The sequence below is a fragment of the Meriones unguiculatus genome, chromosome 20 (genome assembly GCF_030254825.1).
Source record: "Meriones unguiculatus strain TT.TT164.6M chromosome 20, Bangor_MerUng_6.1, whole genome shotgun sequence".
NCBI classification, from domain to species: Eukaryota; Metazoa; Chordata; class Mammalia; order Rodentia; family Muridae; genus Meriones; species Meriones unguiculatus.
In genome coordinates, this window is record NC_083367.1 from 61,130,611 (window position 1) to 61,158,476 (window position 27,866).

At 38.5% G+C, this 27,866-nt stretch overlaps 1 protein-coding gene across 4 annotated transcripts in view; it reads left to right on the forward strand.

Moving 5' to 3' along the window:
- Prkn (parkin RBR E3 ubiquitin protein ligase) overlaps nt 1-27,866 on the forward strand; it is a 1,198,654-nt gene that overhangs the window by 332,979 nt on the left and 837,809 nt on the right. The window lies entirely within an intron of this gene.

Genomic DNA, 27,866 nt, shown 5'->3' on the forward strand with positions numbered 1-27,866 from the left:
TATGGAACCCACTTGGATACTGAACTGCCATAGGCTACCTCTGTGTAGGGGTTCCAGGCCATCTCCATGAGTGGTCCTTGGCTGGAGTATCAGTTTCAGAAAAGACCAGTGGCTAGCTTTTTGTGTGATTTGCTGTATGAGTAACTTACAGTGACTTCAGAAACTTCTGTGTTTCCTATTATTACTGGAAAATTATATTTCAGTTATGCTACAGTGAAAATACAAAGACTACCATTGACAGTGTTCAAGCTAGTTTAATTCATGATGGAGGCTATACAGCCAGACCTCCAGATACTAGGCTCTGGATCCATGCATTCAACCAACTTCAGATATGAGATAGTTTTACAGTTACATCTATACAATAAGATTATTTTGTCATAATTTCTAAACAACACATTATAACAAATATTTCTATAGTATTTATGATGTATTAGGTGTTATAGGTAAACTGGAGAGGGTTTACATACAAAGGAAAATGAATGAAAGCTATATAAGTAATCTTGTAACATTTTAGACAAGAGCCTTCCTCTTGGATGTCACAGTCTACAACACCAATCCCATAAGGACATGGAGGAGAGTGTTAACAGTTGGCTGATTTGACACATTCTTTCTCACTTTTGCCACTTTCAACCAAATGGGTTAAAATTAAACTAAGTCTAAATTAGCTATTCACAGAAAGGCCTTTGTGATAACTCAACCATGGCTATTCATATTTATGTAAGAGCTCATGAAAGGTCTAGTATCCCAATTAGTGAGGTACAAAAATTTTATTACAAAATCCTTCCACATAGTTAATTCAAATACTGCCTAGAGTAGGAAGAAGTTTTTAGAACTGTTTTTATAACACAGAACTTTGGAGTTTAGACATGTAACCATTTTTATTTCCCTCCATCTCCTATCTGTGAACGTTCCACTGGGGGAAAATCCTAGACATCTGTATTCAGGAAGAATTCCATTTTGGTTTGACTATATCTTTTTATTCACAAACCTTTAAAAAGTTAACTTTCTCCAACAAATTCCCAGGACAGTGGCTTAAACTTTCGAATGCAGCTGAATAAATACTTACCAAGACAGAATCCTATTGGAGTGTTATATCTGTATTACTTGAAATAGAGGAAGTATGAGTGACTTGAACAAAACCAAGGAATTAGAGACTTGGTGGCTTTCTTGGCGCACATAAGACAGAGATTACAAGCATGGGGTTTACTGCTCTGAGACTCCCCCCCTCCCTCCCATTGCTGTGGTTGTGCATGCATACTTAAATTTCTTGCAAGAACCCAGGTCAGAAACACATTCTTATTTTTCTCTCCATTCCCAGGTCCTCATCCCACTACATCAATATATATAGCCACTAAATTCTTTCACAAATTCCAAATTCACTTCAAAACTCTATTTGCAGATCTATCCAAACAAATAATTTTCAAAGTGTATTTACCATATACTCTAATGAAGCAGAGCTGAATTATGTAATACATTATTAGAAGCAGTTTATAACATTTCCTTATAAAGCAATGCTGTCATATTTTCAAAAAAAAAAAAAAAAAAAAAAAAAAAACTCCTTAATCCCTTACCCTTAACTACATCTCTTTAGTTTAGTAGTCCATGGACTCAGTTTTTTTTTCCCACTAATCTCCTCTGCATTCCTAAATCTCTTTCCCATTTGACTGCCATGTCATTAATTCCTTGTCCTTACATCCCTGTGTCCCAGCAGCCAGTGCGAACCAGAGCGTAATGATGATAGATCAGTGCCCGCTGACACTGCAGCTGCCAGGGAGACAGAGAGGTTCCTGGGGAAACGCTTCCCATTTTAAGATTTCTGTATAAGCAAGAGATCTACCTCTTCATTTACTTAAAGCTGATTAAGTCTGAATATTCCTGGGATTATTCATATGTGCTAATTCAGTAGCATAAATAGCATATATTTATGACTCTAATTATGACTTAGATGGACTGAAGTCAGAAAAGACCAGGGATTGTTTCATTACCAGTTCAGTGTTTATGTAAATATCAAATCTACCTCACAGGTATTGTGCATGTGAACAGGAGACAGGAAAGAAGTTGATCTCGTAGCTGAGATCTTGGGTGATATTTTGTTAGGGAAATATTTGGTTGGATTTTTAAAGAACTCTTTCCTAATTAGGCTGCTTAATACTAGTTTGCCAGGTTGTGTTTACAATCTTGTGGCTGAAAGTGGTTGTTTTCAAGTCAATATTTCTCTTTAGAGATAAGAATTTGCTAATTAAATATCTGTCCTAATTGCAGTAATAAGAGTAAATTCCTAAAAGATATGATGTGCTGACATAACCATCAAATTCAGGAGCTGAGCTTCTAATTACATGCTTCTAGGTGATTCTTTAGTAACTTTCCCCTGAGTATTAGAGCCTAGAACCCCTCTCCTCAAATGCAGAAATGTCCATCCATTCAGAGACACAATCCTGTGTCTTTGACTCAGCCAACCAGGACCTTTACAAATGGCTGCTTTATTGAGCCAGATGCTACACTTGCTATGGAAGTACCAACCAGAAAGGACCAATCAGGCAGTGAGAGCAGAAGAGCTCAGCTCTGTTAGCTTGTGCCCATATACAGCTCATGTTCTGCAAACAAAAAGCTCTACCTCATCCCATCGTTTCTTATGACTTTTGTATGTTGGATAGTAGTGTTGAATCCATTCATGTGACCAGTTTTGAGTCCTCATGACCATGGAGGGAAGTTTTCATCCCGGTTAGGCATGAACCCAAAGTTTTTTAAAGATATAATGATGTTTCATGAACTTCACAGAAAATATTTTGCAGTTGAGACCCTTCTTTAAAGAAACCTACCTTTGCAGGAAACAAGTGTCATGCTAGCTAGGCATTCCAGAATACCTGTCACCCATTCTGCATATGATCTAAGCTCCTCAATGAAAATTTAATGTGAGACTGTGCTGACGAGATGGCAGACATCAATCATTTTCAGTTTTTTTAAATTCTTCCTGAATGTAGAGAATTAGCATTGTGCTTGGAATCAGCGTCAGTTCTGTTCTCAGCAGTTGGCACTGTCAGTTGTGGCAGATGCGTGGCTTTAACTTTTAAATTGTGGAGATTGTTTGGATACAGCACTCTCCACTCCCAAACATTCCTTGAGGCATCAGAATCAAAGCAGACTTGTAGCCAGAGCACATGCCGAAGTCGGAGAAAAGAGTGTAAAACCTTGTTTATGAAGTGCACACGTACACATACACATACTGCATGACTGATTTGTAATTTTAAAAGTTCTGACATGGATTTTTATGTTGCACTTTATGAAAATAACCCAAAAGCTAAGCTGTTATCAGAAGAAAACACAGAAGACTTGACCCTGAGGTGTGGCCTTCATAATATCTCCAAGTTAAAGGAGAAAACTGAGGCAGAGCCAGTGTTTGACAGGGTGGGAGCCTGGCCTAAGGCTTCCGCTGTCTTGGATCACCTAAGGATAAGTCCTGTACCCGTTAGCATGAACAGCTGCTTTGCACCTGAACTAGGTAAGTGAACACATCAAGATAGACACTATTAATTTGAATTATGTAGGCCACTTTGTATCATCCTGCTTTCTCTCTTTTCTCTTTTGTATATTATTCATTCTTTTTTTTTTTTTGATAGGTTTTTTTGTTGTTGTTGTTTTTTTTTTTTTTTTTTTTTTTTTGAAAGAGCACAGGTTGGCCAATAGCTGGGGATCTTCCTGCTCCGGCTTCATGAATGTTAGGATTAATTTCGGTTATCTTATTTCATCTTACTGTTTCTGTATTTTGTCTTTATTTGGAACTTCTATGGCTTTATTGATTCCAGCCCTTATTTGTCTTTTTCCTTTGTTACTCTAACACTAACTGCTATTCTTACCATTCTTTACACTTCGGCGTTTCTAACTAGTATCTTACAATCTGTCATACTATTTTATTCCTTAATTTTTCCAAAACTTTTCGGATTAAAATCACAATTACTTTTAATTGATTATTATTGTATTTTATAGCTTGTCTATTCATCACTTATGGTGGCTTTCTAGTATTTTTCTCTTGGAGTGGTACTGGAAATCAAGCCTGGGACCTGGTACCTTGGCCTACAAGTTTAGCTAATGAGTTACCCCTAGTCCCCTAATCCAGTGAGAAGAAATGACATGTCAACCCTGTTATAATGCAACTGGGTTCTACCTGAACATTTCAAATGCTCAACTGAAAAAATAAAAAAGGTGACTAAAGGAAGAAAACCAATGACCCAATCAAGTTCTGATATATAAACACAAAAAACATGGAAAATTAAAGTAACAAAAATACTAAATCCTCAGTAATGGATTCCAATGAGAGTGAATTAGTTGAAATCCAAAAAAATTCAATAGAATGAAAAATAATTTAAAAAGAATAGAAAAAGCAATGAAAAGTTTAGTAAAGATATAGAAATACTAAAACCAAAATGAATTAAAAAATACTGAAAACTGAAGAAAGTTGAATGTGGCAGTTTGAAAATGGCCCCTGTAGGCTCATATATTTGCACGCTTAGTTACCAGAAGTGGAACTGTATGAGAAGGTTAAGGTTAGGAGGGGTGGCCTTATTAGAAGACGTGTGTCACAGGAGAGCGGCTTTGAAGTTTCAAAAGTCCACACCAAGCCTAGTGTCTCCCTCTGCCTGTCGCCTAGGGATCAGGATGCAAAACACACAGCTAGTGCTCCAGCACCATGCCTGTCTGCTTCCTGACATGATGATCATGATAACCTCCCGAAACTGTAAGCAAGCCCCAATTAAATGTTTGCTTTTGTAAGAGTTGCCGTGATTGTGTCATCTCTTCACAGCAACAGAACAGTAACATTGAATTAAGTCAAATAAAATGGAAACCCTTAACAACAGATTGGTGCTGCTGGAAGAAAGAATATCAGCCCTTGAAGACAATATAAATAATGTACAAAATTCAGAAAATGACAAGGATAAAAAGTACAAGAAAGTACTAATAGAACACATGAGATTTATGGGACATCATTGACATATACAATATTAGGACACAAAAGAACAAGCTGAAGATATAGAAAAGATATCAAACGAATCATAGCAGAAATTTTATCATAACCATGGAGAGTGATGGCCATTCAGAGTCAGGAGGAATTTAGAACATCAAACAGAGAACACCAGGAAAGAACCCCCTGCATCATAATTAAAATACTAAGTACATATAACAAGTAAATAATATTGAAAGCTACAAGAGAAGAGCACTGAGTCACACGAGATGTCTCTCTCTCTCTCTCTCTCTCTCTCTCTCTCTCTCTGTCTCTGTGTGTGTGTGTAAATCTGGCAAAAATAAAGGAGATTTCTTAGTAGAAACTAAAAATCAGGATTTTGTAGAGTATCATATTTCAATCTCATGAGGACAGTTGCCAATTTAGATTATTATATCTAGCAAAGTTATCCTTCACAGCTTAAGGAAAAAGACTAAACTTTCTCTGATACACATAAACTTAAAGAGTTCATGACTACTACTGTATAAGATATCCTAAACTCTGAATATAAAGTAAAACACACCTAGGAAGTTACTGTAAAGAAAAAAAAATACTAAAATAATAAAGAAATGAGGATTGGGAAATGCCAGGTTATTACACAAACAATGAGATGGCAGTTATTAATATAGACTTCTGAGTAATAATTAAATGTTAATAGCCTGCCTTCTGTGATCAAAATATATAGCCTGTATTAAGATTAAGACTCTGGTTTGTTGCATTATTGAAACATATACCATCGGCAAAAAGAAATACAGGTTTAGAATGGAAGGATGGAAAAGAAACTCCAAGAAAATGGAGCTATAAAGCAAATACGTATAGTAATACTCATATCTGATGAAACGGATATAAGAAAGGAAATGTTATACTGATTAAGGAAGTACTCCATCACAAGGACATTAAAACCTTGAAGCACATGCACTGATCAGTGCACACAACTTCAGAAAACTGACTGGACTGCATTCAGCAACTTCAGTGCCCCACTGTCACCAGTAGATCATTCAGACAAAAATAACCCACAACAATACAACAGAATTAAGTAGCATTATAGATCAAACAACCTAAAAAGACATCTATAGACCATCCTAACCCAACGTTGAAGAATATACATTTTTCTCAACAACCCACAAACACTCTCAGACTAAATTTTAGGATACAAAGCAAGTTTTAGCAAAATAGAAGTAATTTCTTGTATTCTATCTGATATCAGTGGAATCAAACTGGAAATCAGCATCAAGAAGAACTTCAGGAAACACATTAATGAGCAGCAGTAAATGACAAATGGGTCATCTTAGAAATCAGGAGAGAAATATAAGGATTCATAGAATTAAAAGAATAGAATTGTAAGCTCAGCATGCCAGGGTCCATCGGATGCAGTGAAAGTGGTTCTCAGAGGGAGATTATAGCTATAATGCTTACAGGGGGTGGGGTGAGGCATTCAGAGAAATCTCAAGTAACTTAATTGTGCATTATGTTAGAGAAATAAGCTATGCTGTTAGTTGTTAATGCATGGCTCCTAGATTTGGCATAGTGTAGTGTATTATTAGATGGGAGAAAAAGGATGCCTTGGTAGGAGGGAGATAAAGGGCTGTGGAGGTTCACGGATTGTAAATGTGGTCAGAGTATACAACACACTGGAAAATTGTCTTTATATAACCCATCACTGCATACAATGAAAATACACCAATAAAATGATAACAAAATACCATTAAAAATCTTGGATATCAATCACTAGTAAATATTAATATTAAATGATGATGGGTATTGTATTTGCTTTAAAAAAAGAAAGTTTATCCATGTAAAGAGTCATCTTATGAGGCTTGGTCACCTCCCACTGGACCAACTGTCTTCAGAATCCTTATCCTTCTAGAAAGAAGGCCCCTAGGGAGCCTTCCTTACCCTTTGGAGTCTTGTAGCCAGGTTGGCCCCTATAGTTAGTTTCATGACAGGCTTTGTGGATATGGACAGTCATTTGACACTTAAAGAAAGCTATTTCTTTTAGGTTCCCTTAAAAGATGAGTATCCTCAACATCTGCTTATCTTTCCCTAAATGCTATCTTTGGGCTCCCACAATCTTTAGCTCTTGCTAACGCTGGACAGAGTAAGTAGATGTGATGTGAACACTTTAACTCCTGCCTCCCTTGTTTTCCAGTCAGGATGATGCACCTATGGGTCCAGTGTTTATAGGATACAGTGAAATAGAGGTGTGGAAGTATTCTACCTTTTCCACAAAGAAAAGACCTGTGCCCTAGCCCTACTGCCAAATAATCATTAAATTTTAACATATATTTTCATAAGTGGTTTTAAAATAGGTGTGTCAGTTACTGTAGTATTTTTTTTGTAAAAAAGTAGAAAAGAAAGGGACATTTGGAGGGAAATGCTAATTTGTTCCTTTTTACATTATGAAATTACTACCTGCTCTTTCCATTTAAAACCAGAAAGGGGAAATTTTGTGGCAACAGGGTGCAGTATTTCAAAGAGCTAGAGAAATAAGTGTCATGCGTATTTTCTCAAGGACCTTGGGGCTTAGTAGAGACCTCACTAATAGCATTTCATATAACAGCAAAATACATAGAGATCAGACTTCACTAAGAAAGGCACTTTATAGGAAAAATGGTCCGAAGGACGAAGCCTCTCATTAGTGGAGATTGTCTTGAAATGTGTTGAGTGGCAAAGGATGTATTGTCTTGGGAAACACAGTAGGTGACAAAGTGTGGGTGAGACTCATGACAGCACTGGTGCAGACTGGCTTCTGCTCACAGCATCACTTGGGAGTGGGCACTACCATGCCCTGTGCTTCTCAAGTTCGATGCTCACTGTTTATTATGAAAAATTGAGCATAGGGAAGACATCTATTATGATCTAATAAAATCAGTAATTCACGGCAGTTTTCTGACAGATGGTGGTGAAGAGGAATAAGGGCACCTTCTTCCAATCATTCATAGGTGCCATATGGACTGATGTAGCCTGGGTTACACTGATAGCATAATTTACAAATCTAAGGGAGCGGTAATGGTACACTTGATTTATAGGAGTCCTGATGGATAGGGACATTGCAGCAGCACTGTAGGATGGGCAAGGTAATCACAAATGTCTGCAGGGCTCAGAATGGGCAAGGTTGTGTTCTTTAACCCAGGATATGCCTGTATTGTTGACCATCAGCATGTAGACATTTTCTCCATCTCCAGAAAAAAAAAAAAAAAAAAAAAAAAAAGACAGTCTCTATGCAGTGGAAGCACCTCCCTGTCTACAGATGAGTTTTCTGCCACATAAATCCTGCCTATGGTTAGTAACTAGTTGTCTTAGTTAGGGTTTCTATTGCTGTAATAAAACACCACTAGCAAAAGCAACTCGGAGAAGAGTTTATTTTATCTTCCAATTTGTAATCTATCATCCAGGAAAGTCAGGGTAGGAACTTGAGGCACCAACTTCTGTAGGATCTATAGAGGATTGCTGCTTGTTGGCTTGTTCTTAATTTCTTGCTCAGTCTTCTTTCTTATACAACCCAGAGCCATGTGCTAGGGATGGCATTGCCTACAGTGGACTGCGCCACCACTTGTCAGTCATTAATCAAGAAACTGTCCCACAGACTTACCTATGAGCCGGTCCTACAGAGATATTTAATCAGGTAAGATTCCCTCTTTCCAGATATGTCTAGGTTTATGTCAAGTTGGCAAAAACCAACCAGGACTCAGACACCAGGCCTTTAAGGTTTTTATTTTTTACTCTTGGAATTAAACAGTTTATGGTTTATTTGAGTAATTCTTGAGTAATTCTTGTATCCTGGAATAATGACTTCTCATTATTTTTTATGCAGTATGCAAACAAAGAAAGTACATCCCTGGGTTGATTCAACCTAGGCTGGGCCTATCTTTAAGCCTTAAAGATCAGAATGAACACCTCCTCCCTCAGTGATTGGGTTGGGTGACACTTGCTCATATTGGTCTTGAGATGAACACAGTTCTATATGGTGTGTTGAAGGAGGCCACGCTATTTATTAAGTTATTACATGCTTTTGGTATTTCCTACTGAAAATAGTTAAAATATTTTATTCATTGTCAACATTTTCCCAAAAAGCAGAGAAAACTACAAAGGGACTGGATATTTCTTAGACTGAGTTTCAGTGTCAGAAACAGGAACCTCATTATTATGGAGTTCTTCATCCACAAGAAAGGAAATGCCATGATAAGCAGGCACATAGCAGGAGTGTTAGGAAAATGGTCACCCCTATGTGTGAAGGGAAAACAGAACTCAGTTAGCTTCTAGTAAGCAATTTGATTTAAGCTTCAGGAAGAAGAAATTCTGACTACTTAACTGCATGAGGTAATATTGGGAAAGAAAATGGTGTGACAGTTCACAAAACCAATTTTGGTGTATCCCAATGAGATCACATCATGAAGTGAAAGTATAAATGTTCAGAAAATATTAAGGCACCAAGGACAACTATGAAATATGACAGGGCACTACAAAAGTATTTAATGGAGATGAAGCAAGGAATCATTTATAGATTGTATATCTGGTGGGTGGTGGTAGGGGGGAGGAATTCATGGATGGATAGGTGGTCATATGGATGGCTAGATTAATGGATGGACATATGAATAAAATAACCATACTTTATCTTATTCAACATTTTACTGACACCAGAAAAGGAAGTTTGTCCTGTGATTTAGGGTGGGTGACATGATGTTAATATATTAATGCGCAATTAAGCAAAGAAGCGGTGTTCTGCCTTTTCTGTTTGCTTGTTTTTGTTAGCACTAAAGGATAAATACATGAAAGGAAAAAAAACAGAGGTAACAAAACTTATTGATAGTAAGTGGTAGCAGAGGAACAGATAGCTGCCTGATATGATAGCTGAGTCTGTGTTCTGTAAATCCCCCTAGGAATAAAGGTAAATGCTTGAAAAGTATCATCCAATTGAATTTTCGTGACAGAACTATTCTTTTTAGTCTGTTTTGTATTACTTCAACAAAATACTTGAGGCTGAGTACTTTGTAAATAAAACAGGATTAGTAAGCTCACAATTCTGAAGCTGTAAGGTGTAAGCAGCATGACACCTGCATCTAGGAATGACTCCCAGCTGGGTGATAACATAACAAATCGTATTGCATAACAGGAGGCTGTGCAAGAGTAGAGAACAGCACGTGTTTGTATTTTTAGAATTAGAGTGTTTTCAGGCCCACTTAAAACAGCCCACTTTGTTGAGAACTAATCTCTCCCAATAAAGCAAGCAAACCCACTCTTGGGAAAACCATCAGTCCCTCTTAAAGAGGCAACTGAATTTCTCTTGTTCTCACTGCCCCATAGCATAACATGGAAAATTGAACAAACCACGAGCTAGAAGAACCATCACAATGATAGTATAATTACTATTTTTTGGCCCAACTTTATTATAAAAGAGATGGAAGTTAAGGAGTTCAAGGATTTGGCCCTGTATTCCAAGGCGGGGCTGTAGGAAGGCCAGTGTCAGTGATCCCACCTGTGTCAGTGTCCATGTGTTTCATCGGCAAGTCGCTCTTCTCTAAGCAGCTCAAATCCCTAGTGTGGCAGGGCCCTGAAAACAATTTCCTGAAGGTACAGAAGCCTCTGTCCACTCTTTGAACTGATTAGCTGACTATTGGCATTGTGGTTGGAGACTGGAAAAGAATGATGTTTCTTCTCTCACAAAAGCTGTCAATCAGTGAACTAGGCACCAGTTTTGGCAAACTGTTAAAGAAATCATCTGTGCATGCTTCAATGATCAATAGAAAGCTGGATCAGTTGTCTAGTAATCATTTGGCTACTGAACTTGTAATTTATGGATATTTATAGAATGGTGAAGGAAAGCCTGACCGGATGCCTCAGGTTCACACTATTGCCTTCCCTTGAGTATTTGTGACTGATTGGGGAGGTGTGAACCAAAGCTCACTTTCCACCTCTGGCCAGTGTAGCCTTGAGCTGATTGTTGGTCCCCTCTGGAGCAAGATTCTTTATGGACAGATTTGTATATAAGCGTGTATGTTGGCTGAGCAGCGGAGGAAGGAGATGGCACAGAGCACACACTTGCTTTCTTAAAGTTCTTCGTAAACACACAGAGTAGTGAACACAGGATCTGTGGCTCCGAGGACAACTTCATTTAAGACAACTGCAGCTGAAAGAGAGGGCTCTCTAGTGGCATGTCAGGGCCACCTGTTCAGTTCCTCCTGTTCAGACTTTTCCCGTTTGCTTCAGGAAAACACAGAAGGAAGGCTTAAGGGACTTGACTCAAAGCTTGGCAAAACAGAAAATCCACAGAATGACAGACACACTCTCCAGAATTCAAATAAATCTTTGCAACTGAATTCCATGCTGAAACCTAGGCTGATGTTCAGCAACCACAGAAGTGACAGATGGCTTATTGTCTTATGAAGATCTACCACAATAATTGAGGATAAAAGGAAAAGGTTGTATAAGCACGGGACATATGCTTACAGAGAAAGCTATGATGCCACTATCCATACCCATATTGGCTCTACAGTCCTAGAGGACCTCAGTGAACCATGTTCAAAGACCTGCTGTGACTTTGTTCTATTTTCCTCTGTGCTGGGGACACATGTCCTCCATCTCCAGCTCCTCACTTCCACGCTGGTATGTGGCACATTCCTATCATCCCTTCCTACCTCTAATAACTATCTGCTCTTTGCTGAGACTGTACTGAGGCCCTCCTCTCTTTCCCAGAGAGACTAGTGGCTTTTATGTTTTTAGTCAATCTTCTTTCTGGGTTGTATGAATGCTGAAGAAAATCAGATTACCCAGTATTTCTCCTTTCAAAACACACACACACACACACACACACACACACACACACACACACACCAACTTTCCATCATAAAGAAGTTATGCATGGGATTAAGTGACTGATGTGATAGGTAACACTGCATGAATGGGAAGCAGTGGAGTCAGAACCCAACACATGCTCTGTATAGTTTTCTCCTCTGATCTGATCAATATTCAACATATAAATGACCCTAATTTCACATGTTCAGAGGAGAAAGAGGAGACAGAAACAAAGCATCTGAAGGTTAGGATGGAAGGGCAGCATTTTGAGGTAGATGACTATAATTTAAATCCCATGGTCTCTTGGGTCATAAAATAATAGAACACTTTAGCTATGGAAAGATTATTTATAGCGGAGAAAAATTATTATAGCCCAGGGGAATGCAAAAAAATATGATAATGGGATAGAGTTTGGGGAAATTTTAATGGGAAATCATTCTAGAAATGCTGAAATTATGTAGTTGTATTAGGACTGTGGCTTCTCCTGTTCCCTGTGATATTGTCTGCTGCTGTCATCCTGAAACCAAAGCTAGTCAGTAAGACTGGCCTCTGAGTATGGCACAGACATCTATTTAAATCTATGCTAATGAGATTCCTCCGTACATTCTGTAAATTAGTGTTATGACAAATATGGGGCCGTGCAGCTTTTTCATTTCTGAGATTGGTTTTTAATCTGTGATAAAAACCCTGGGCAATTAAGGGAAATATCATTGACTTATAATGTCTCCTTTTCTGTCTCGGTGTTTCAGTGCTTGTTTGATTTCTATGAGCAGTAGAACGCCCTTTATAATAACCAAGATGTTTCTAATCTTTTCAAGTATTAGTGCCAGAGACCTCAGGCAAAAGCAATTCTCAAAGCTCTCTGTGAGGTAGTTTTATATGTGATTATAGTACATCTAATATCATGCAAATAATAAAGAGGTTTGAAACTTCTAAACCCATTGATATTTTCCCATCCTCAGGCAAGTGATAAAAGCAGAAACATACTGCTGTAGGATAAGCCTTTAGGTAAATGTATCACACAAACATTGCCTAAAAATATTGTAGGACTTAATTTCATTTGACATGTAATCCCTGGGAACATTTGGGTATTGCTCCTTAGAAAAAGTTCTCTCTACATTATGATATCTGAACCACATTTCATTTGTCTTCTGTTGTAGCTTTATTGTTGCCCAAATTTGGCACATCGTTACAATGCCCAGCCTCCTCCTTGCTGCTAAGCCCCTGCCATTCACTGTTTAAGCCTCCTTCAGAGGCTGAACATGTCACAGCTCAGAGTTGGTTCTATCACAAGAAAGCAGGCTTTTCTCTAGATAGGCCCCTGGTTTGATTGTTGATTTGCAACAGTTGACCTGTCACTGGACTTTGGATGGCTCTTACACCATAGATGATCTCCTCCTCCTCCTCCTCCTCCTCCTCCTCCTCCTCCTCCTCCTCCTCCTCCTCCTCCTCCTCCTCCTCCTCCTTCTCCTCCTCCTCTTCCTTCTCCTCCTTCTTTCTTCTTCCTCTTCCTCCTCTTCTTCTTCCTCCTTCCCTTCCTCCTTCCCTTCCTCCTCCTCCTCCTCTTCCTCCTCCTCGTCCTCCTCGTCCTCCTCGTCCTCCTCCTCCTCCTCCTCCTTCTCCTCCTCCTTCTTCGTTTTCCCAGACAGGGTTTCTCTGTGTTGCTTGGCTGCTCTGGACTCACTTCGTAGACCAGGTTGGCCTCAAACTAACAGAGATCCATCTGTCTTTGCTTACCCAAGTGCTGGGATTACAGGTGTGTGCCACTGCACCTGGCTCATCACAGATTTCTTAAGGAATCTTACTGCTTTGGTCATAGTTTTTGAAAGATACACATAGGTTCATAATTTCAGCAGATCTCAAACATATTCCCTTTAAGTTAGTTTATTCTTCTCAATTATGGTTCTTACCCAAACATTTCTTGAAATAACATGAGGTCAATTTAGAAGTGCCAGAGAAAATGGGTTAATTTTAAATGTATTTCCCAATTTAAAAAAGTACTTACTTTGTACTCTGCCCAAAGGTTGCCCATAAGTCTCAGCATCTGCATTGATAGTGTTCAGGGCAGAGCCTTTCAGAGGTCCTCTGTGTCAGGCTCCTGACTTATTCCCTCGTTTCTCCTTCTTCTGATGTGCATCCTCTTTGCCTTTCTGGATGTGAATTGAGCATTTTAGCAAGAGTCCTCCCTCTTGATTATTTTATTTAGGTGTACAGATTTTAGTAGGTTTATCCTATATTATATGTCTATATGACTGAATATATACCGTGTGCGTCTTTCTGCTTCTGGGATAGCTCACTCAGGATGATCCTTTCCAGATCCCACCATTTACCTGCTTTTTTTTTTATTGCTGAGTAATATTCCATTGTGTAGATATACCACAATTTGTGCATCCATTCCTCCAATGAGCGGCATCTGGGCTGTTTCCAGCTTCTGGCTATTACAAATAAGGCTGCTACAAACATGGTTGAGCAAATTGTGTACTTGAGCCTCTTTGGGGTATATGCCTAGGAGAGGTATAGCTGGATCTTGAGGAAGCGCTATTCCTAGTTGTCTGAGAAAGCTCCAGATTGCTTTCCAGAGTGGTTGTACAAGTTTACATTCCCACCAGCAGTGGAGGAGGCTTTCCCTTTCTCCACAACCTCTCCAGCATATGTTGTCTCTTGAGTTTTTGATCTTAGCCGTTTTGATGGGTATAAGGTGAAATCTTAGGGTCGTTTTGATCTGCATTTCCCTGATGGCTAATGATGTTGAGCATTTCTTTAAGTGTTTCTCTGCCATTCGATATTTCTCTATTGAGAATTCTCTGTTTAGCTCTGTACTCCATTTTTTAATTGGATTACTTGGTTTGTTGCTTTTCAGCTTCTTTAGTTCTTTATATATGCTGGATATTAGTCCTCTGTCAGATAGAGGGTTGGTGAAGATCCTTTCCCAAACTATAGGCTGTCATTTTGTTCTGATGACAGTGTCCTTTGCTTAACAGAAGCTTTTCAGTTTCATGAGGTCCAATTTATTGATCGTTACTCTCGGAGCCTGTGCTATTGGTGTTCTGTTCAGGAAGATGTCTCCTGTGCCAATGAGTTCAAGACTCTTCCCCACTCTTTCTTCTAAGCAGTTTAGTGTGTCTGGTTTTATGTTGAGGTCTTTGATCCACTTGGACCTTAGTTTTGTGCAGGGTGATTGTATGGATCTATTTGCATTTTTCTACATGTAGACATCCAGTTAGACCAGCACCATTTGTTGAAGATGCTATCTTTTTTCCATTGAATGGTTTTGGCATCTTTGTCAAAAATCAGGTGTCCATAAGTGTGTGGATTTATATCAGGGTCTTCTATTCGATTCCATTGATCCACCAGTCTGTTTCTATGCCAGTACCATTCAGGGAATCTTCTGAAAGAAGTGGGAAACAGTAAGATCTGGAGAGCACAGGAACTCCACAAAGAGAGCAACAGAACCAAAAAATCTGAGCACAGGGGTCTTTCCTGAGACTGATACTCCAACCAAGGACCATGCATAGAGATATCCTAAGACCCCTGCACAGATATAGCCCATGGCAGTTCCGTATCCAAGTGGGTTCCATTGTAATTGGAATAGGGACTGTCTGTGACATGAACTGATTGGTCTGCTCTTTAATTACCTCCCCGTGAGGGGGAAGCAGCATTACCAGGCCACAGAAGAAGACACTGCAGCCACTCCTGATGAGACCTAATTGACTAGGATCAGAAGTAAAGAAAAGAAGACCTCCCCTATCAGTGGACTTGGGGAGGGGCATGCATGCAGAAGGTGGAGGAAGGGAGGGATTGGGATGGGAGGAGGGAGGGAACCTCAGGAGGAATACAAAGTGAAGTTTATGAGTGTTTGTAGTATATGTATGTGTGTTTGCTTATGTTTGCTTACTTATATGAGTGTTTGTGGTATACACATGTGCATGTGCATGCGTTTTTGTATACACTCAAGCCTATGTATTGAGGCCAGAGGAAGAAGTTGGGCACTCTGCTCTATTACTCCCTGTGATATTTCCTTGACACTAAGTCTCTAAGCCCCAGAAATCCTTCTGTCTGCACTCCCCATTTGCAGACTCTATACTCTATGTCTGGCTTTTTATGTATGTGCTGGGGAATGCAGCACATTGCTCAGGTCCTCATGCTTGTACAGCAAATGCTCTTACCTCTGAACATCTCCCCAGCTCTAAAATCACCTTAAAACAAAGGAATTAGAACTCATCGTTGGAGTGAATTCTCCACAATAACCTTCTGTACTTCTGCAGTGTTTATGAACAGGTACATGTGTCTGTCTTGAGTGTGAATGTTGACTGTAAACAGTATTCTGGCTTATGTGGCCAGCCTTTGAGAGTCATGGGTGGACTATTCTTTCCAGGACCCTGAAGTCCTGGATGGTTTTGCAAGCTAGGCCTCTCAGAGTAGTTGTAGGAGAGACTTAATCATCACTGTCCAACCTCAGAATACAAAAAAGAGATGTAGGGAGCAGGGATCCTGACCCTTTGAGATTAGGCCGCTGGCCAGCCATTGACATTTTTATAGTAAATTGAAGTCATTCCCCCTTGAGATGAACTGCAAAAAATGGTACATGAGAGTTTTTAATTTTACTGGAGACTAAGAAAAGAGGCACCAGGGAAATGAAGACAGTCAATAGCCCAGAGCTCTTAATTAAGAAAGTATTCAGCGACCCTAAATCCCAGGATCGATAAGTGTTAAGCAGCCAGCAGAGCACTGGAGAAGAAAAGCCATCTGTCTGAGCTTCGTTTCATTCAGGGTTCAAACTAAGAGCCCAGACCTTCCCAAGACTTGTGGCAGAAGGCCTCTGGCTGGCCCTCACTCAGCTGTTACTAATGTAGTTGTTGAAAATATTTTTCTCTAAAATCGTTCGTTTATCTTAAAGATGATGTTAATCCCTGTGTTTTTGTAACTATTTTCCCCAAATTAATACATTCAAATTTGCTTTTATTTGCATGCTAATTTTGCTTTCAAATAGAAGGATTGGGAAATCATGTAGTGGATGAGAAAACTAGTGGTGATCTTTTTTTATTCTGTTTGCATTAGATGCAAAGAATTGAATTAATCAAGCTTACTAGTTCTGAACACAGGCTTACCATTAGTTTATATGAGGAGGGTGTCTTTTTACCCTTCATCCCAGATCATCATTCCCATATGTATATGTGTGATAGCTGATTTAATGTCTATAATGGTCAGTTTTATATATATGCATGTACATATGTATATATACATATATACATACATACACAAGCAAGTTGATTTTATTTGTGAGTGGAGAATAATAATCTGATCACAAGTGTTTTGCAAGGCTGCTAGGCAAAGCATTACTGCTTCTGTTGAATACTCAGTGTTTATTCATCAGGGTATATTTTACAACATGTCCGATTCCTGAAAAAAACTCTTGGGCTGCTTTTGTTTTGTTTTTGAGACAGGGTTTCTCTGTGTAGCCTTGGCTGTCCTAGACTCACTTTGTAGACCAAGTTGGCCTCAAACTCACAGCAATCCACCTGTCTCCCCTCCCCGAGTGCTGGGATTACAGGAGTGCACCATAGTTCCTGGCTCACATTGCTAAGTTTTAGTAACTCTCATCACATCTCCCTTCCCGAGGCTGATGTTATGGACACATGAATCCATTCCCCAAGGCTCCCTGTGTCTTCTTCCTCCTCCCCACATATCTTAGCAGCTGCTTTTCTACTTTGTCAGTGTACACTTATTTGCACTTTGTATAATTCTCCATAATGAAGTTATATAGTGTATATTTAAGTCTTGGTTGTTGTACTAAGCAGTTATTTGCTATTCTGGCTTCTGGTTTGTTATTTTCTTTCCACGGCTGAGTAGAGTGTCTTGATGTCTGGTTTTGCATAACTCCTCCATGCCTTTACCTTTGGACACACGTTGTTAGTTATCATGCTATTATAAACAAAGCTACTAGGAATATCTGTGTTGTTCAATTTGCTTTCATTTCTAGATTAACTGAGTCAGTAATCACACAGTGATTGCCAGTTTGTATTTCCAATATAGGGAGTGGGTTCCAGTTATTCCATGTCTTCACCTATGGCCAGTATAATTAGACATGTTGGTTTAGTTATTTAGTAGGGTTTGGTGGTATCCCTCAATGGTTTTGGATTGTATTTCCTTAACTGCTCATGGCTTGGTTACCAGTGTATTATTTCCTTGGGTAGACTGTGTGCTTAGCCTTTGATTGCAGTATTTCTATAGATTAATTCTTATTGTACTCTGAGAGTTTTTAATTATATTTTAGGCTCAGGAATATATTTTATACCAAACATACGTTTTTATAAAGTATTCTCTTAGTAAGATGACTGGTTTGTGTGTTTCGGCGATGCTCTTGTTTTGTGGTTTTGTTTTCTGAGGCAGGGTCTCGGGGGTAGCATGGTTGGCCTGGAACTTACTGTGTAGGTCCAGTTGGCCTCTGGACTCGCTGAACTGCCCTTTTCTGACTCTGTAGCATTCAGGTTATATGTGTGGACCGCCTCGCCCGTGGGACTTCTTTCTTGTCTTCTTCTGTGGCCTGGTAATGCTGCTCCCCCTCAGAGGGAGGTGATCAAAGAGCAGGCCAATCAGTTCATGTCAGAGGCAGTCCCTGTTCCTATTACAATGGAACCCTATTACAATGGAACCCTCTTGGATACTGAGCTGCCATGGGCTACATCTTCCAGGGGTCTTAGGTTATCTCCACTCACAGTCCTTGGTTGGAGTTTCAGTCTCAGGAACGACCCCTGTGCTCAGATTTTTTGGTTCTGTTGCTCTCCTTGTGGAGTTCCTGTCCTCTCCAGATCTTACTGTTTCCCACTTCTTTCCTAAGATTCCCTGCACTCTGCCCAAAGGTTGCCCATAAGTCTCAGCATCTGCATTGATAGTCTGCAGGGCAGAGCCTTTCAGAGGTCCTCTGTGTCAGGCTCCTGACTTATTCCCTCGTTTCTCCTTCTTCTGATGTCCATCCTCTTTGCCTTTCTGGATAGGAATTGAGCATTTTAGCAAGAGTCCTCCCTCTTGATTATTTTATTTAGGTGTACAGATTTTAGTAGGTTTATCCTATATTATATGTCTATGACTGAGTATATACCATGTGCATCTTTCTGCTTCTGGGATAGTTCACTCAGGATGATCTTTTCCAGATCCCACCATTTACCTGCAAATTTCACGATTTCCTTGTTTTTTTTTTTTTTGTTTTTTTGTTTTGTTTTTGTTTTTGTTTTTTATTGCTAAGTAATATTCCATTGTGTAGATATACCACAATTTGTGCAGCCATTCCTCCAATGAGGGGCATCTGGGCTGTTTCCAGCTTCTGGCTATTACAAATAAGGCTGCTACAGACATGGTTGAGCAAATGTCCTCATTGTGTACTTGAGCCTCTTTGGGGTATATGCCTAGGAGAGGTATAGCTAGATCTTGAGGAAGCACTATTCCTAGTTGTCTGAGAAAGCTCCAGATTGCTTTCCAGAGTGGTTGTACAAGTTTACATTCCCACCAGCAGTGGAGGAGGCTTTCCCTTTCTCTACAACCTCTCCAGCATGTGTTGTCTCTTGAGTTTTTGATCTTTGCCATTTTTATGGGTGTAAGTTGAAATCTTAGTGTAGTTTTGATTTGCATTTCTCTGATGGCTAATGTTTGCCATTCGATATTACTCTATTGAGAATTCTCTGTTTAGCTCTGTACTCCATTTTTTTAATTGGATTACTTGATCTTTTTGCTGTTTAACTTCTTTAGTTCTTTATATATAGTGGATATTAGTCCTCTGTCAGATATAGGTCCTTGTTTTTTAATTAGAAACTACTCTTACCCACTGAGTTCTTGCCCACACCTTGATGCCTTTTTTTTTCTTGATTTATTGCGCTGGTTAAAACCTCAGGTATAAGGTTGAATTGATGATCTTTGAGGCAAAGCATTCAGTCTTCCATCATCATGCTTTTTAGTTAGTTTTTCAGAGATGTTTTATATGTTAAGTTCTCTCATATTTCTAGTTTTTTTGTGGAATTTTAATAAGAATGTATGTTTTTTAATGCTTTTAGATTATATCTAGTGAACTCATTTTGTTGCTTTTTTAGTTTGTTAAAATAGTAAATTATATAGGATTTTCAAAGATTAAATGAAATTTTCATTCTAAGATAAACCCTACCCAGTTTTTGTGTATTATTCTTCTTTTCTTTACAGGAACGTGTTGGCTGTACAAAAATTGAGTTCATTATGACAGTGTCATAAGGTTATAGTGTGTTTTAATCATGTTTATCCCCTCTCTATCTCCTCACCCCTTTTCCTTTTCTTTCTACTATATCTACAGGAGTATGTTTTGAGTTGAAGAGTTGGCTCACTGGTTAAGTGTACTTACTGTACTTGCAGAGGACTCAACTTCAATTCACAGCACTCATACCCACAAACATGTGTTAGTCTAGTTCTAGGGAATCTAAAACTCTTTTGACCATTGTGGGTACAGAGTATACATGCATATATGCAAGCAAAACATTCATAAAATCAAGGAATCTATTTTTTTTAATTAGACATTTATTATTATGACATTCTATTGCTTAGTTTTATCTAAATATTTTCTCTCCTATTCCTCTATGAGAGGTAATATACAATACCTGTCCTTGTAAGGCTGCCTGACTTTGCTTAACATGATGATATCTAGCTCCACCTGTTTTTCTATAGATCAGCAGTTCTCAAACCGTGGGTTGTGAGCCTTTTGGGAGTGGAACAACCCCTTCACATGGGGTCATATAACATATCATGCATATCAGATATTTATATTACAATTCATAACTAGCAAAGGTATGAAGTAGCAAAAAAATGATTTTATGGTTGTAGGTCACTACCCCACGAGGAACTGTGTTGAAGGGGTGCAGTATTAGGAAGACCGAGAAGCGATGCCCTAGGTGATGGATGGATAAAGCCCTATTGTATATACGCCCCATTACCCATGCTATAGAATAGTGCTATTTTTTACTTTTACTTTCTGAAAGTTCATTTCTGTTATTTATCTCATCTTTTCCAATTTTATTTAATATCCTTGGCTTGTTTTCTATCAGAATAATATTGGCCAAGAAGGAGGAGTTAGGAAATGCTACTTTGTCTTCAGCTTTTCTGAAGTGTTTCTGGAGACTAGGTGTTTTTTCTTTAAATGTTTGACTGAATTCACAAGTGGAGTTGTCTTTGTGAGTTTTTCATGATCCAGTGTCTTTAGAGGGCATGAAACAATCTAGATTTCTTTTATTATTTTGTACTTTAGATTTTTAAGCTTGCTTTTGTCTTCAAAGGAAGATCTCCCTTCCATAAAAGTTGCTGAGTTAATGAATGTAATGTTCGTAGGGGCCTGGGAAGATGGCTCAGTTGCTGATGTGCCAGTGATGCCAAGCATGAGGATCAGTCTAGCTTCCAAGTAACTGTATTAAAGAAGAAGCCCAGGATGAAGCAGAGACAGGTGTATCTCCAGAGTACACTGGGCATCCTGTCTAGCCATTAGGTGAATGTATGGGTCAGGGACAGACCCTGTCTCCAAAGATAATACTGAGACACTGGTGTTGACCTCTGGCCTACACACACATGTGCAAATAAATGCACACACATGGAAGCAAAGGGCCAGGTATGACGTTATTACTGTTTGTGCTATGTGTAAGCGCCACAGCAGTCACCATTCCTTTGAGCTGATGCTGTGACTTCTGTCTTCTGAGGAGTCTGGTGAGTCAGTGTACATCACGTTGACCTTTAAAACAAATTCTTGCTCACTTCTTTTTCTCTGTTCCTTCCAAACATTGATTTTTCAGTCTGGTCTTTATTCTTTTACCTTTTCTGCTTGGTTTGCTTTTTATTTACTTTTCAATGTATAGTCTTAGGGCAGAACCTGAGGTCACTGATTTGAAATTTATTTTCATTTTAGGAGTTTAGTCTCATAATATTTTTATACTTATTTACCTGAATTTTGTGAGTTTTAGTATGTTGTATCTTCATTTATGTTTATTTTAGACTATTCTAACTTGTCTTGCTTATTTTTATTCCTGAGTCATTTTAAAGAACTTTATTTAATTCTTAATATTTCAGAATATGACAAAGTTTCACTAGATAATGCTTAGGTCAGTCTACCATAGCTTTTGAAGTTAGTGAACTCCCCGCTAGCCACATTGCATACTGGTTAACTCTTCCTGTGGTTAGTCTAAGAAGCATGTGCAGTGATATCTCATAGTTTTAATTTGTATTTATCTGATAGCTTATATTTTATACCTAGTTTCCATGCTTATGTGCCATCTCTTTGATCTTTACTAGTGGTTTTTAACATATTTCGTGTTCAGTTTTTAGAGGATCAAAATCATGTACATGTTAGGATGGCCCTCTACCATGTAGCTGTCCTCCTGCCTCTATATGGTTCACTACTTCAGAACTCCTTCTATGCCCCAGATCCAAATTCTTTTTCAAACATTTATTTACCAATAATTTACCCCACAAGTCTTTGTTTCTAATTTTCATTCTCTTAATAGTTTTCAAAGAAAAGAATTTTTAATTTTTTTAAACAAACCATTCTTTTTATTATTATTATTAATTACGCTTTGTTCATTTTGTATCCCCCCATAAACCCCTCCCTCCTCCCCTCCCGACACCACCCTTCCTCCCCTTTCTGCATGCATGCTCCTCCCCAAGTCCACTGATAGGGGAAGTCCTCTTCTTGTCCTTCTGATCTTAGTTTATCAGATCACATCAGGAATGGCTGCACTGTCTTCTTCTGTGGCCTGGTAAAGCTGCTCCCCCCTCAGGGGGAGGTGATCAAAGAACAGGCCAATCAGTTTATGTCAGAGGCAGTCCCTCTTCCCATTTCTATGTAACCCACTTGGACACTAAACTGCCATGGGCTACATCTGTGCAGGGGTTCTAGGTTATCTCCATGAATAGTCCTTGGTTGTAATATGAGTCTCTGGGAAGTTCCCTGTAATCAAATTTTCTTGTTCTGTTGCTCTCCTTGTGGAGTTCCTGTCCTCTCCAGCTCTTGCTATTTCCTGCTTCTTACATAAAATTCCATTCACTCTGCCTGTCAGTTGGCCATCAGGCTCAGCATCTGCTTTGATAGTCTGCAGGGCAGAGACTTTCATAGGCCCTCTGTGGCAGGTTCCTAGGTTGTTTCCAGTTTTCTTCTTCTGGCTTTCAGAGGCCCTCTGTAACAGGTTCCGAGGTTGTTTCCTGTTTTCTTCTTCTTCTGATGTCCATCCTCTTTGCCTTTCAGGATGGGGATTGAGCGTTTTAGTTAGGGTCCTCTCTTTTGCTTAGTTTGTTTAGATGTACCGATTTTAGTGGGTTTATCCTATGTTGTATGTTTATGTGAGTGAGTATATACCAAATTTTATATTGAATACAGTTATAGTGAATGCAGTTATAATGGAAAATTCTTTCCTATAGTGTTTTAGGAATATTTGCCTATACCAAGATTACAGATATTTCTCTTTTATTTGTTGTAGACATTTTGCTATTTGCATATTACATTACCAATTAAGATTCATTTGTGATTGACTTTTGTATATGGTGCTTAATGAGTACCAAAGTAGTAATGGTGGTGTTTGTCAGCATATAGATATCCAATTGTTCTAGCACCATTCTTGGACAAGTATATTTTTGGACACTTGAAATCTATTGTCCATACATGTATGATTCTCTATGGCAGTAATCAGTTTTTGTGACGCAATGTGTTTGATGGGTCTAAGGAACAGTTAATTCATCATAGCATTGTACTGTATATGTTTTATTTTAATTATGATTATTAACCTAGAGGCAAGTTATTTTCTTTTCTGGTAATTTGTATGAGAACATCTTATATTTCTTGCCTCAGAATTGGAAACATGGTCTTCTCCAGACATAGACTTCACAATGTGAAACAAAGTTATAATAATTTTTCATAAATGAAGAAATTTGCTTCTACGCACCATTATCTCTTATAAGTACCTCCAAATTAGCTAGATTCTTTGTCATGTCATAGGATGGATCTTTCTAAATAGTAAGCATTTTTCATACAAATGATTTAAAGATGCTATTTATTGACTATGATACTAGTAAATATCAGAGTCTAATTTGTTCACTTAGGGGCATTGGACATGTTAGTTAATGCTTTAAATGTTTTAATATTTTTGTGCATTTGGGATAAAATGTACTGAGATTAATTCAATGATATTTTCTGTAGCATAACTATAAAATATATAATGTAAAAATTAGCATTTCTTGAATTAGCATTTGCTTAACTAAGGTATTATAGCAGGAATACAATGTGGATTAACTCATTTTATTTTTACAATAGTTGTTGTATAGATAAAGGAATAACAGCCAGAAACACCGAGTGACACAAAAAAATCACACAGCTAGAAAAGGGGTATAATTTGGGGGTAAACAAGACCATTTACCCCTAATAAACGTAGCCTTTTCAAATCCTACCCATGCTGAGAATATGTAGGATTCTCATTTATTTCATTTGTATTTATTTGAAGAATAAATTGTAAATCAGCTAAGGATAAAATAGGTGAAAAGATTAGATTAAGTCATAAGTAAAAGAATGTCTTCCTGTAGTTGAAAAAAGACCAGAAATTGGACACAGCCATTTAACAAAGCTAAATACCTAATTGCTGAGTATCATTTATTTATTTTTATTTTTGAGAATTTCATACATAACTATTATATGTACATCATTTTACCCTCTTTCTCTCTCTCCTTTGCCTCTTCCCACATTCCATCTCCCCACACCCCTTCAAGTTTATGACTCTGTCTACAGATCTTTACACACACACCACAAACACTCACACATGTGTAAAGAATGATGATGAAGCTTATTTAGTGTTGTTCTTGTGTTCATGCAACTAAGGATAATTACTTTGGATTGCATGGCCCATCAGGGCTCTCCTCCCTGAAGAAACTTATTCTCCTCCACTCAGAAGCTTGTAGCTCTTCATCCAGAAATGGGTCTTTGTGAAATATCCCCCACCTGCATTGGGAGATCACATGCAGGTGTTGTGAAGGCTACCATACTTTAATGGGTGTACCTCCCTTTCATGTGTAGAAGACAATCTAACACCGGGTATCTTGGTCCTCTGGCTTTCACATTCTTCCCACCCAGTCTTCTGTGATGTTCCCTAGCCTTATCAATAGGGGTTGTGTTATAGATGCACCGTGTCAAAGCTAGGCATTCCACAGTCTCTTATTCTCTGTGTTTTGATCAGCTGTGTTTCTGTACAGCAAGTTCTATCTGCAAAAAATAAAAAAAAAGAAGAAGAAGCTTCTTTAACAAGGAATGAAAGCAACAAACTTCATGATTAGTTAGAAAACACTCATGCAGATGGGGAGAATTGTTGTGTATTAGTGGTATCGTATCATGTGATTGGTTTTCATTGAGTGTAATTCATACTAGGGAGACAGTACACCAGTGATTTGAGTAGGAGTCTAAGAGCACATTGTTTGGCCAGCTATAGCTGGTTTTATTTGGAATGGTGTTTTCTCCACATTGGTTTGTTAAAACACTGTAATGGTACAATGAGCATGTGTTTGCTAGTACCTAAGACCAGTATGCTTTGATGTGGAGAGTATTAAACGTTTTGATTGCCTGTTTCTGTACAAGTAGCCATCTTGTTACACACAGCACACAGCAACATAAAACCTAGTTTTAGGTTCAACTGATAGATCATATTTGGTCAACTGGGACAACTGCAGTTGAAAACCCACTTCCCACACAGCCTCAACCTTCCCTATTTCTGTGACAGAAGTCTTCTACTCTGTCAGCATTGCTGGTGCTTGGATTCCATCCCCAACACTATGATCTGTTTGGTCAAAAGAAGCGAAAGCCTGTGCATTCTGTTATGTAAACATTAATAATTTATGTATGTTAGAATTTAGAAACTCCTTGGATTTTGGCTTCAATTTTCTTTCAAAATGATTGCTTTCTTATAGGTACATGTGATTATGGAAACCTTTATGATTTAATGATTTAAGCAACAAATATTTATGACATCAGTATACTAAACAGTCCTAAATAAAATTTTAAAAAATGTATTGATGGCACTCTTTTAAATATATTTACTGTGGGGCTGGACATTGTGGTACCTGCCTTTATTCCCAGCACTTGGGAGGCAGAAACTGACAGACCTTTACAAGTTTGAGACCAGCTTGATCTAAACAGAGAATCCAGGGCAATCTGGGTGTACATAGTGAGAGTCTGTCTCTAAATTAATTAATGATACTCCTTACAAGGATACCATTAGCCTCCTGTCTCCCTATTTGTACTCACTTCCACTACTTCTTTTCTTGCCATGTGTCCAGTGAAGACAGGGCTTCTAACACTCCTGTGTAGCCTAGCAAGTGTCTGTGCTTTGACACATTTCCCCATTGCCTCCTTATGAGTGTTTATTTCTCTTTCAGAATTTCCTAACTTGCTATAACACTCACATACAGTGTGAAAAAGTGACCTATTTGAGTTTCTTTGATTTGTTTTTTCCTTTACAAACATTATTTCTTTGACATGCTGGAGCTGTTATGTTGATAAACTTTAACTTTCAAATTTTCAGAATTGGGTCAGTAAACACATGGAAATATACTGGACACCAATAAACATAAATCAAAACCATAGTGGATTATTACTTTACATCTGTTAGGATGACTAGTCTCAGAAGCTGGAACAAATGCTGGGGAGATGGGTTGATGGTTAAAATCGCTCGTTGCTCATGCAAAGGAATGAAGCTCAACTCTAAGCACCATTGTGGTAGCTCAAAACTGTCTGTAACCCCAGTTCCAGAGGCTCTAACAAGTATGCATGCGGTGCACATACCTGGATGCAGGTAAAACACTCATATACATATGTATGTATGTGTGTATATATACATTTATATGTACATATACATTTATATATAATGAAATAAAAAATACACTTTTTTTTAAAAACCTAGAACAAAACAAATACTGAGGAAAAACAAGTGCCAGTAAGGGAGTAAGGGGAAGCAGGACTCTTGGAACTGCTGGAAGAAAAACAAAATGTTGCAGCTACTGTGGACCACAATGGAGTAGTTCCTTTAAGGACTAAGAACAGTCTACACATTCTATGTGACCCCACAGAACAGCTGGATGTGGAAGTTCAAACATGTTTGCATGGCACTGTTCACAGCAGCATTATCTGTAACAGCCAGAATGTGCAAGCAACTCAGATGTCCATTTAGCTATTAATGGGTAAACAGAGTCTGATATACGCACACTACAAAGTTATGAAGCCTTAACAAGAAATGAAAATCCAATACATGCTATGGTGTGGAAGAACCTCAAAGGCATAAAGATAAATAGCACAAGTCAGAGTTAAAGTGGTGAATGCAGTATGGTCTTCCTTGTGAATTCCCTGGGATACAAATCCATCAACCCATATTCACATATATGCTCATGCATATACATCCACAGTCATTTCCTAAATCTGGGGAAAGGATGAAAACAGAAGTGACAGTTTGATGCCACAGAGGTTCAGTTTGGGAAGGAGAACATTCCTAGAGATGAAGAAGAGTGATGGCTGTGTATCAGCGTGGGTGCACTTAGCATAGCTGAACTGTACACCTTAAAATACTTAAAATGGCAGATTTCACTACCTCATGAAATCATCATCACTAATAACTGGTCCATGTTCAGCTGGAAAATGCATACAGCCATTGAAGTTCCTCCAGTTCTCTTGTCTGTCCACCCCAGATTTTACATCCATCTGAGACCTCTAGGCACTTCCTGACAAACAACCATCACTGAGCTTTTTTCCTTGTCCCTTCCTTAGGAGCTGCAGATTCATGACCAATTTTCTCTGGCTACTATCACACTGGCCTGGAGGCAGGGCTCCTTTAGTACTTTCCACAGTTGTAGTAAGAATCCCCAAAGTTCTCCCCAGCTGTGTGTATCCAAGAGTTTCTGCTACTTGGGTGAAATCCATAGCAAATGGAAAACAATACAGCACAAAGTAAATTTTTAATCAGGGCACCTTATTACATGTGAAATATATGGAAGAACTGAAGCTTGTATGTTAGGCTTTACTGGTATAATATGTACACTAATGTTAAGTTTAGGTACC